The sequence below is a fragment of the Lemur catta genome, chromosome 8 (assembly GCF_020740605.2).
Source record: "Lemur catta isolate mLemCat1 chromosome 8, mLemCat1.pri, whole genome shotgun sequence".
NCBI classification, from domain to species: Eukaryota; Metazoa; Chordata; class Mammalia; order Primates; family Lemuridae; genus Lemur; species Lemur catta.
In genome coordinates this window covers 52,116,227-52,126,440 of record NC_059135.1, presented here as the reverse complement: position 1 = coordinate 52,126,440, position 10,214 = coordinate 52,116,227, and the positions used below count along the sequence as shown (strand labels likewise).

At 39.1% G+C, this 10,214-nt stretch overlaps 1 non-coding gene across 1 annotated transcript; it reads right to left on the bottom strand.

Moving 5' to 3' along the window:
* Positions 1-630: 630 nt before the first annotated feature.
* Positions 631-734, bottom strand: LOC123644199. The gene has a single exon (XR_006737025.1). It is a non-coding gene; the product is annotated as a U6 spliceosomal RNA (small nuclear RNA).
* Between the last annotated feature and the right edge of the window lie 9,480 nt (positions 735-10,214).

Genomic DNA, 10,214 nt, shown 5'->3' with positions numbered 1-10,214 from the left:
TGGGGATCACAGCTGTAGATCGCACCATCCAGCTCCACTTTCTTCGTGGCCCTGATCTTAACCCCGATACGAGTTGTTAATTGTTACCCGTCTGGATGTGAGTCCTCGAGAGCAGTGATTCTGTCCCATTTGTCCACCCCTGTAGTCCAGGTCCTGGGATATCCCAGTGCATGGGACATGAGCAATAGCTCTTTGTGGAATAAAGGAACCAGACCATTCATAGATTTATTTTCTTTTAAAATAAAAAAAGAAAATTTTTATTCACTGTCATAAAATGCATTTATTATGTACTTACTTTCATGGTCTTACCACTTAGGGTTTTGCACAAAGAAACTGCTCTTAGAGGTTGCATTAGTTCCCAAGGGCTGCCATAACAAAGTATCACAAAGCGAATAGCCTAAAACAATGCATTCTGTCACCATTCAGAAGGCCAGAGGTCCAAAATCAAATATGGGCAAGGTTAGTTACTTCTGGAGGCTCCGAGGGAGAAACCATCCCATGCTCTCTCTCTTTTTAAAAAATTAATTAATTTATTTTTTATTTCAGAATATTATGGGGCTACAAATGATTTGGTTACATAAATTATTTTTGTACTGTGTCCATCCCCCAGATAGTGTGCATTGTACATGTAAAAATATGGAACACTTTATGAATTTGCATGTCATCCTTGTGCAGGGGCCACACTAATCTCTGTATCGTTCCGATTTCAGTATATGTGCTGCCGAAGCGAGCACCATCCCATGCTGTCTTTGCTTCTGGTGGTTGTTAGCAATCCTTCTGTTTCCTTGGCTTGTAGATGCATTGCTCCAGTCTCTGCCTCCATCTTCACATCACCTTCTTCTCTGTGTGTCTCTGTGCATCGTTTTCCGACTCTTATAAAGACACTCATTAGATTTAGGGTCCACCCTAACCCAGTAAGGTCTCATCTTGATCCTTAACTAATAACATCTGCAGTAACTATATTTTCAAACAAGGTCACATTCTAAGGTTCTGCATGGGCATGTACTTTGGAGGGACACTGGTTAACCCACTATAGAGTTTTACAATACAATGCAGAAATTTACAATCTACTCTTGCTGTAGTGTGGTGCACATAAGTTGTTTTTTGGGTGGCCAGCAACCATTCTCTCTTCCCAAGAGCTCACCCCTTTTTGGCAGTCTTGGTGGGGCTATAAATCAATATTTCTCATCCCACTGCAACCAAAGAGCTACATGTGACCCAAGGAAAAACAACTGGACTCCTGTTGTCTCCTGATGCTTTGTTTTCCAAATTTATATTACTTTATATTTTGGCAACCATTCAAGACATAAATTTTATCACATACTAAAGGTCCCATATTTTTAGCACTGTAAATCTGTGAATGCACAAAAAACATTAAGAAATCTGGGCTCCTGAAACTTTAATTTTGACTAGAGGTACACAAGGATGAGAAAATATTGGAATGCATATATTGGAACAGCAGTACCCAGACAAGTTCCTTAAGTTGTTCATGCCAGCTGGACTCTAGGAGTTGCCCTCATTCCTGTCTTGTGTCTGGACTTGGTTCTCCAGTCTCCCTTCTATCCCCTGAGCTCCTTGTTAGCACTTTGTTAAAGTCCTTTTTTGCTTAAGTTAGCCAGAATCCATTTCTATCACTGCATTCAAAGAATCCAACCGTTAAACCTAGATCCAAGATTTTTTCAGCATTGTCGCTGTTTTGCATATTTAGCTCTGAGTTCTGACATGCTGCGTTTACTACTACATGAGATACTACCTTCAAAATGTCAATTTCATCCAAACCCACAAATTAGTGCAATTACAAGACAGTACATTAGCATTATTATTAATTTATTTATAACCCATCTTGTTCCAAAAGGATTTTATTGTATTAAGTTATCCTACAAAGGTACAGTAAGAAAAAGCACATTTAAAATAAGGAACAAAAATGAGACAAAGGGAGAACAAGGGCAGAAAAGTGAGATGCAGCCGTAAGAATATAATCCATAAAATGGTTATTGCGAAGGTTAGACAATAGGTAGAGAAAAGATGCAAGATTGTAAGAGCGTCCAGAGGCTACAGTTGTTGCCATAGAATTTGGCAACAATATTTTCTACTTTAAATAGTACCTTCTCAACCTGAATTTCTATTAAATTCTTGCAGTCAGCCAGCCAGGAGGCTGAGGCTGGAGGGTTGCTTGAGTCCAGAGCTTCAAGACTAACCTGGGCAACATAGCAAGACCCCCTCCCCTCAACCCCACCACACCTCAGGAAAAAAAAAAAAAACTTGCAATCTCTCTAGTTAAACTGGGACCATGGGCTGTGTATGGTGGCTCATGCCTGTAATCTGAACACTTTGGGAGGCCGAGGTGGGAGGATCACTTGAAGCCAGGAGTTTGAGACCAGCCTGGGCAACATAGTTAGATCCCCATCTCTATAAAAATAAATAAATAAATAAATAAATAAGATAAAGTGGGAGCATGAACTGAATAACAGAAAAGACAATATATTTGCTTAAAGTCTTTACGATATTACTTTAAAGGTGGTTAAAAAAAAACCCTGACACATCTGCTTTACTCTTTCTTTCTTTCTTTTTTGGTTAATATTACTCAAAACTTGCAGTGCCTTATTTTAAATTAATGATTACTTATTCTGCTTTACACAATGGATGGACCTTGGAAAACTTATTCTGTAATCTCTTTTTACAAATTGAAACAGTCTAAATGGAGTGGGGGAACTATTTAAAAGAACACCTATAGTCCATCTTTTTGCATATCAAATATTACTTTCATATGTATTATTTTAGTGATGTAGGGTTTTTGCATATTATAGAAATGTTGGTTCCCATCTTGCAGTTTTTATAATGAAAGTGAAGCCCAGATTTTAAATGCAAACACTGCATAAAGATACTGCTCATACATAGTAACATAGTAAACACAATCATAAGATACTGATCTTCATTATTGTAATGATGATTTTCCCATTTTAATATTTATTGCATTTTTTTTCCTACTAAACCTTTTCCAAAAAGGATTGGAGACAACTATTGAATACATCACAAGTGCCACCTAGTGCTTTCTTTGAAAATAACAATTTTTTTTCTGTCTTCAGAAATAAGAACAAAACAAGATGCAGTGTCCATATTCCTAGGCCAGAACTTATTTAAGTAGCTCGGCTACCTAAAATGAGTTTTCAGTTAAAAAGGATTTTGGAAGAATAATTTGGAAGTGAGTTTCCTCAACTGGATTTAGATCCCCCAATACTGCTTGGTTTTAATTCTACACAGGTATAAACAGTGCTAAGTAAAGGATGCTAAAGAAAGGAAAAATAAAATAAGGAATTTCATTAAAGAAGAGGTAACAGCAATTCTTTCAAAAAATATTTTATTCCAGCTTCCAATAGGAGATGCCATCTCTCTTAGCTCTGTGTCCATCATCATTATTTTATGTCCCAAATCACTCCTCTTTCCAGTTTTCCCATCTTTAAAGTATTGAAACATTATCACAACCACCACCAACAACAACAACCACAAACATTCGCTGTCTACTGTTGTAGGACCCAGGGCTGGTGTCAAGATCACAAACACAGGCTTTAGTCTCTGCCTCAAGGAGCTTAAAATCACCTTGGGGGAGGAAGAGGAAAAGGAGCCAATATGTGTGTAATGATAAAAAAAAAGCAGCAATACTAGATAAAAGCCTTCACCATTTTTCCAGTTCACAAACCAGAAAACCTTGGAACCATCCCCTCCCCTTTATCCAGTCCTCATACCTGAGTCCTGTAGAGTCCTCCTTTGAAATGCCTCCCTCAGGTGCTCTCTTCTCCCTATTAAGGTTTATTCCTCCACCTCATGCCTGGAAAATTGCAACAGATGTATCCTTTGGCTTCCTGCCTGCCCTTCTGCCTCGCTACCAGTATTAAGATTCTGCCTTTATCTTTCCATTCTCTTCTCAAGAACCAGATATGACTGTCTGGTGCTTGTCATATTGAACGTACAAATCTTTGAGCCTAGTTTAGAAGGCCTTCTGTAGTCTACACAGACTTCATCTGTTCAATTTCATGGGCCACCACACTCTAACACTAAATTTTTTCTCTTAGAGGACAGGTCTGTCTTTACATTGGGACGTGCTCTGCTTTCATTTCTGTCTGCTTTCATTTCCTTTTTTAATTTGTGTAGGCTTTTTCTGATATTTCCATTTGCCTTTTTGTTCCTTTTTTCCAGAGACAGGTTGGAGTAAAGAGGCATCATCATAGCTCACTGCAGCCTTGAACTCCTGGGCTCAAGTGATCCACCTGCCTCAGCCTCCCAAGTAGTTGGCACTATAGGCACACGCCATTATGCCCAGCTAACTTTTTTATTTTTTGTAGAGACAGGCTCTTGCTATGTTGCCCAGGCTGGTCTTGAATTCCTGGCCTCTAGTGATCCTTCTGTGTTGGCTTCCCAAAGTGCTGGAATTATAGTCATGAGCCACTACACCCAGGCCTTTTTGTTTTTTTGGTCTCTTGTGCCATTTGCCTTTATAATGTTTTCAGCTTTTTACCTGACACTTCATTTTATTACTTATTCTGTCACTTGTTACCATTCCCCTCCTCCACGAACCCTTTTTATCCTAGTGACCTCTCTCCCAGGGCATCAGATTCTCCTCCAATCTCTGCTGGCTACTCTTTCATCTCACTACACAGCAAGTAATATTGGAACTTCCCTTTCCTGCTTTTTGGGTGTGTTCCACTGTTTCCTGGATCACTGATCTTCCTCTTTTTTAGTTTTCTCCTTATTTTTCTGCAGAATTTTTTCAGGCAACTTCTCCAAAATGGACATGTGGGAGTAATTGTTTGAAGTCCTTGCATGTGTGAAAATGTCTTTATTCCACTTTCGCACTTAATTGTGTTTCTCTGGATACAATATTCTAGTTTATAATCATGTAACTGACAAACTTGGTAGCTTCATTATGTTTTAGTGCCTGTGTGTCTTAGTCTGTTAAAGCTGCTATAACAAAATACCATAGACTAGGTAATTTATAAAGAACAGAAATTTATTTTCTCACAGTTCTGGAGGCTGAGAAGTCCAAGATCAAGGTGCCAGAAAGTTTGGTTGTCTGGTGAGGATTGCTCTATGCTTCCAAAATGGTACCATATTACTGTATCCTTTGAAGGGGAGGAATGCTGTGTCCTCACATGGCAGAAAGTAGAGGGCAAAAAAGCTGAAATCTTTGTGAAGCCTCTTTTATAAGGACCTTAATCTCATTCATGAAGGAGGAGCCCTCATGGCCTAATTACCTTTTAAAGGTCCCACCTCTTAACACTATCACATTGGCCATTAAGGTTCAACACCTGAATTTCAGAGGAGACATATTAAAACCATAGCACAGTATTACTGATGAGAAGTCTGGTGTCAGTCTGACTCTGGTTCTTTGTAACATGAAAGAGAAATTGTTCCTAGTTCACTACTATCAAGTCAAATCCTAACAATCCATTTCCATTTCTAAAATTGAGTTTCACAGATCTGTATTCTGCTTTTAATGCTAATGACATACCTAATGACATATCAGAGGCTGTCTCTGAAAATACAGAACTTCATGATTCTTTTTTAAGCCAAATAAAAAGATGAAAAACATGTGTCTTCTCCACTGCAGGTACAAAGACAGAAACATCCTTTCATATCTTAAAACGTGGTTAAAAGATCCAATGAGGTAAGGTATTAAATGTGAACTCTCAACCAGGACTTCAGTCTTGTTTCTGGTGTGAGATGAAGTCTTGGACAGATATTCACAACTTTTACCCACTTGTTCTGTTTTCTTTAATGTAAATCTAGCATTGGAATTATTATTTGAACAAAGAAGTGTTGTAGATGCTGGAGATTTTAGAAATTGTGACCATGTTGTACAAACATAACCTTGAACAACACCAGTAATTCTGATTGGTAGCCTTACTTGTTGATTTGTTGCCCTGGTGATGATGTTGCAGTTGACATGCATGTTCCCAAGTGATACAAACATTAGCAGTGTTGCTCAGTTAAATCAGAAGAGGATCCTTGGTGCTCTCCTCTTCCTATTGGCATAATAGGAAAGTTTATTCTGCTGGAGTCCTTAGCATAACAAGGAATTTAAGAGTCATGTTCCACTTACATTTCCACATAGATATCTGTTGCTTCGGTGCCATGGACCACAATGACAACTCCTCAAACCAAGAGTTGATTTTACAAGGTATTTCATTTCTAATAGCAGGTGCTATTCACAACATGGTACCTTTTCAGTATTATTATGCAACGTGTATCATTACAGTGCCCTTCCGGAACTTTGGGGGGGGGCAGGAGGAATATTTGATAACAATATAAAAAGTAAAGTGGTAGTTTCTGTAATTAAAAAATTACTCCCTTCCTCCCCACCCACAGACCCACACCAAGGTCCAGGAGGACATTGTCCCCGAATATGCTTCTAAATATGGTGAAAAATTTCCTATCAAAATCAAAAGCTTTTTGTATATTATCATAGTATTAAGTCTTTACTAAATCTATTGTTGTATACAGTAACAAGTTCTAAGACATAGAATAGTAAAAAAATAATAATATTGTGGAAAGGAAACTTTCTTCAGGTCCATATGAACCTCTGTATCATCATTAAAAGTGATCCAGTAGATGATAGATAAATAGAATGGAATAGAGTCCAGAAATAGACTTGTACACAGAGGATCACTTAATTTATCACAAAGGTGCCAATGAAATGCAATGTGGAAAGGAAGAGCTTTTCAATAAATGGCGCTGGTTCAAATGATATTTGCATTTTAAAATTGGATAAATATTATCAAATTATTCACCAGAAAATGTACACTAATTTATAGTCTCACTAACTTGATTGAAGAGTAAAGTGAAAAGTAAATATTCAAGGATGTTTGAAAAGAATGGATATTCTGTTTATTGAGCACAGAGTCCTCTCTGTGTGTGTTATATAATACATTGTATTCAGTATTCAAGCAGCAGGTATTTACTGAATGCCTCATACACACTAGGTACTTCTCTGGGCCCTGGGGATTTGGCTGAAGGCAAAGTATGCTACTTCTTGGAGCTTACATTTTTGTGGGGGAAGACAGATAATAAAGAGATAGAATAATAATATAGTTTCATATGGTTCTCAGTTGTGTGAGGGAAAACCCTATCAGGTTAAGAGGACAGAGACCAGCCTCTGTCTCAGATAGGAGAGTCAGGGCAGCCTCTCTGCACACAGAGGAGGCAGCCATGCAGTCTGAGGAGAAGGTATGTGTTCCGGACGAAGCTCAGGGAGTGTGACTGCAAAGTGTAGGAGAGATGCTCAGAGCAGGAGGTAGGCAGGGGCCGATCATCCTGGCTTATTGACCACAGCAAGACGTTTAGATTTTATTTCAGTGTCATGGGAAGCTGTTGCAGCGTCTTCAGTCCTGGTGTGGCATGATCTGACTTATACCTTTAGAAGATAATTTTGATCTTTGTGAAGAAATGAATTGGAGGGGAAAGAAGGGGAGCAAAAAGACCTTGAGTTGTGGCCAGAGTGATGGCAGCACAGACTAGGTGGTAGCTGGGGAAGTGGTGAAATGTGACCCAAATTGGGACATATCTGGGTGATATAACGTTTAGGACTTGCTGATGGTTTGCATGTCGGAGGTGGGTGGGGCCTGAGGGAAGAAGAATCAAAGATAACTCCTAGGTTTGGGTCTAAACACCTGGGGCAGTGGCGGTGCCACCAACTGAGGTAGGGGTGACTGGGGAGGGGAAGAGTGGGAGCAATGGGAAGAAAAAAGTTGGTGTGTATTTGTGGCAACAACCCAATGTACATCAACAGATGAATGGATAAGCAAAATGTGGTGTATCTATACAATGGAATATTATTCCACTATGGAAAGGAATGACATACTGATACATGCTACAACACGCATGAACCTTGAAAACATTATGTTAAGTGTAAGAAACCAGACACAAAACACCACATGTTGTACAATTCCATTTATACGAAATATCCAGAACAGGCAAATCCACAGAGACAGGAAGCCGGGGGCTCGGGTGGGGAGAGGGCAATGAGAAGTGACTGTTAGTGCATATGGAGTTTCCCCTGGGCGTGATGACACGGTTCTGGAGCTAGACAGCGGAGATGGTTGCACGACATTGTCAATGCACTAAACACCATAGACTTGTACACTTTAAAATGATTACAGTAGTAAATGTTCTGTTATACACATTTTACCAGAACAAAAAGGAATCTGAGACAACAAAAAATTGTAGGGTGTATATAGAGAAACTGGAGTTTAGCTTAAGATATGTGGAATTTGAGATGCTTATTAGATATTCAAGTGGGGTTAGATAAAGGGCGAGTTCGGACTGAAGAAATACATTTGGAAGGTATCTACATGGGATGGCACTGAAGACTGAGGACCAGTGAGGCCACCCAGGAAGGTGGCATAGGGCTGAGAGAAGAAAGGGAAGACTGTTCTGGGCTACTCGATATTCCTCCACCAACAGTAGGAGCCGCAAAGCGGATTCGGCACACTGGTCCCACAGTGCAGCAGGGAAGTCAGGAGGGCATGGACCCTCCAGAGCCCACCGAAGAGAGTGTTTGAGGGAGGAGAGGGGTGACCTGAGGTGTCCACTGTTGCTGAGTGATGGAGAAGGATGAAAATGGTTGGATTTTGCGTGATGAAGACAACTGCGATCTTTACAACATGGTTTATTACTTCAAGGTGGTTGAATGCATTACTCAAGTATACTTGCTGACTTAAAAAATTTTTTTGTCTGTCAATTTCTGAAACAGACATATTACAGTTTTCCACCCTCATTATAGATTAATCAATTTTAATTTCTTGTGGCCTTTTCTAACATCTTTTGTTTTTTGAATTTTGAAAGTTCTATATTGAATGAATAAAGGATCTTGACTCTCATGTTTTCTTAGTAAATTATGACTTTTATCATTTGGAAATAGCCTTTTTTTCCCTTTAATGTTTTAGGCGTCTTTTGTAAACCGTGTATAGAGTAGTCCCCCCTTATCGGAGGCGGATAGGTTCCAAGAGCCCCCAGTGGGTGCCTGAAACCGTGGGTAGTAGTGAACCTGCTCGCCCTCTACCAGAACACATTTCTGTTCGTGTCTTCCACCCACATACGTAATGCCTTTTCCATCCTAACTAAGCGCTTCTCACGCACTGTGGGGGTACCCTTTGCAGTCTGAAGTGCAACAACAAAACTAGTGTGAATTTCTTATTCCTTCTTCACAATTTCATGGGTAGAAGAGTCGTTTTTACTGTAGATCTTAGCAACCTCAACGTACTATTTTTTTTCTTTCCTTATTAAATCGGGAACTTTCACCTTTTCACTCAAAGTTATTTTCTGACTTGTCTTTGGCATATCTGAATTTCCAGTGTCACTAGTCTTGTAAAATAAAATAAGGGTTACTTGCACACACGCACTGCAGTACAGTGATAGTTGACCTGATAACCCAGACGGCTACTGGGCGACTGAGAGGCATGTGGTATCTGCAGAGTGAATACACTGGACAAAGAGGTTATTCACATTCTGGGCAGGAAAGAGGAGGGGGATGGCATGAGATTTCTTCATGTTACTCAGAACAGCACGCAACTTATCAATTGTTTATTTCTGGAATTTTCCACTTAATATTTTCAGACCATAGTTGACTATGAGTAACTGAAACCTCTGAAAGCCAAACTGCAGCTGAGAGGGGACTACTGTAATTGGATTCTTTGTAACCCAAATCAGGACTAGGTTTTTAAATAAGGAAAACTAATTCATTCATATTTATTATTGTTAATATGTTTAAATATATTCCTGTTATCTTGATACATGTTTTCCACTCAGGTTCCTTTTTTGCTATTTACTTTTTATCTTTTTCTTGTCTTTTGTTAGAGTGATCAAGTTCTCTTGTTCTATTTGTTTTCCTTCAAGGGTTGGCAAAGTTATGTACCCTATTTCAATTATATTACATGGTTAAGTTAAATTTTTAACTCCTATGGTTATATATGCCTTCCATCAACATCTAGAATCAATCTAGCTTTAAATTGTAGGGGAGGCAAAGTTTTACCTCTACTCTCTTAGGCTTTTCAGCTGGGCCTGAAAATTAAAGTAATATAAGACATTAATTAACAGGAGACAAGCATACAAATATTTATTATAGATTTAACATGGCATGGGAGCCTTCATAAGGAAATGGAGGCCCAAAGAAATGCTAAACCTACATAACAGGTTGAACAAAGAGAGGCAACTCTAGAAAG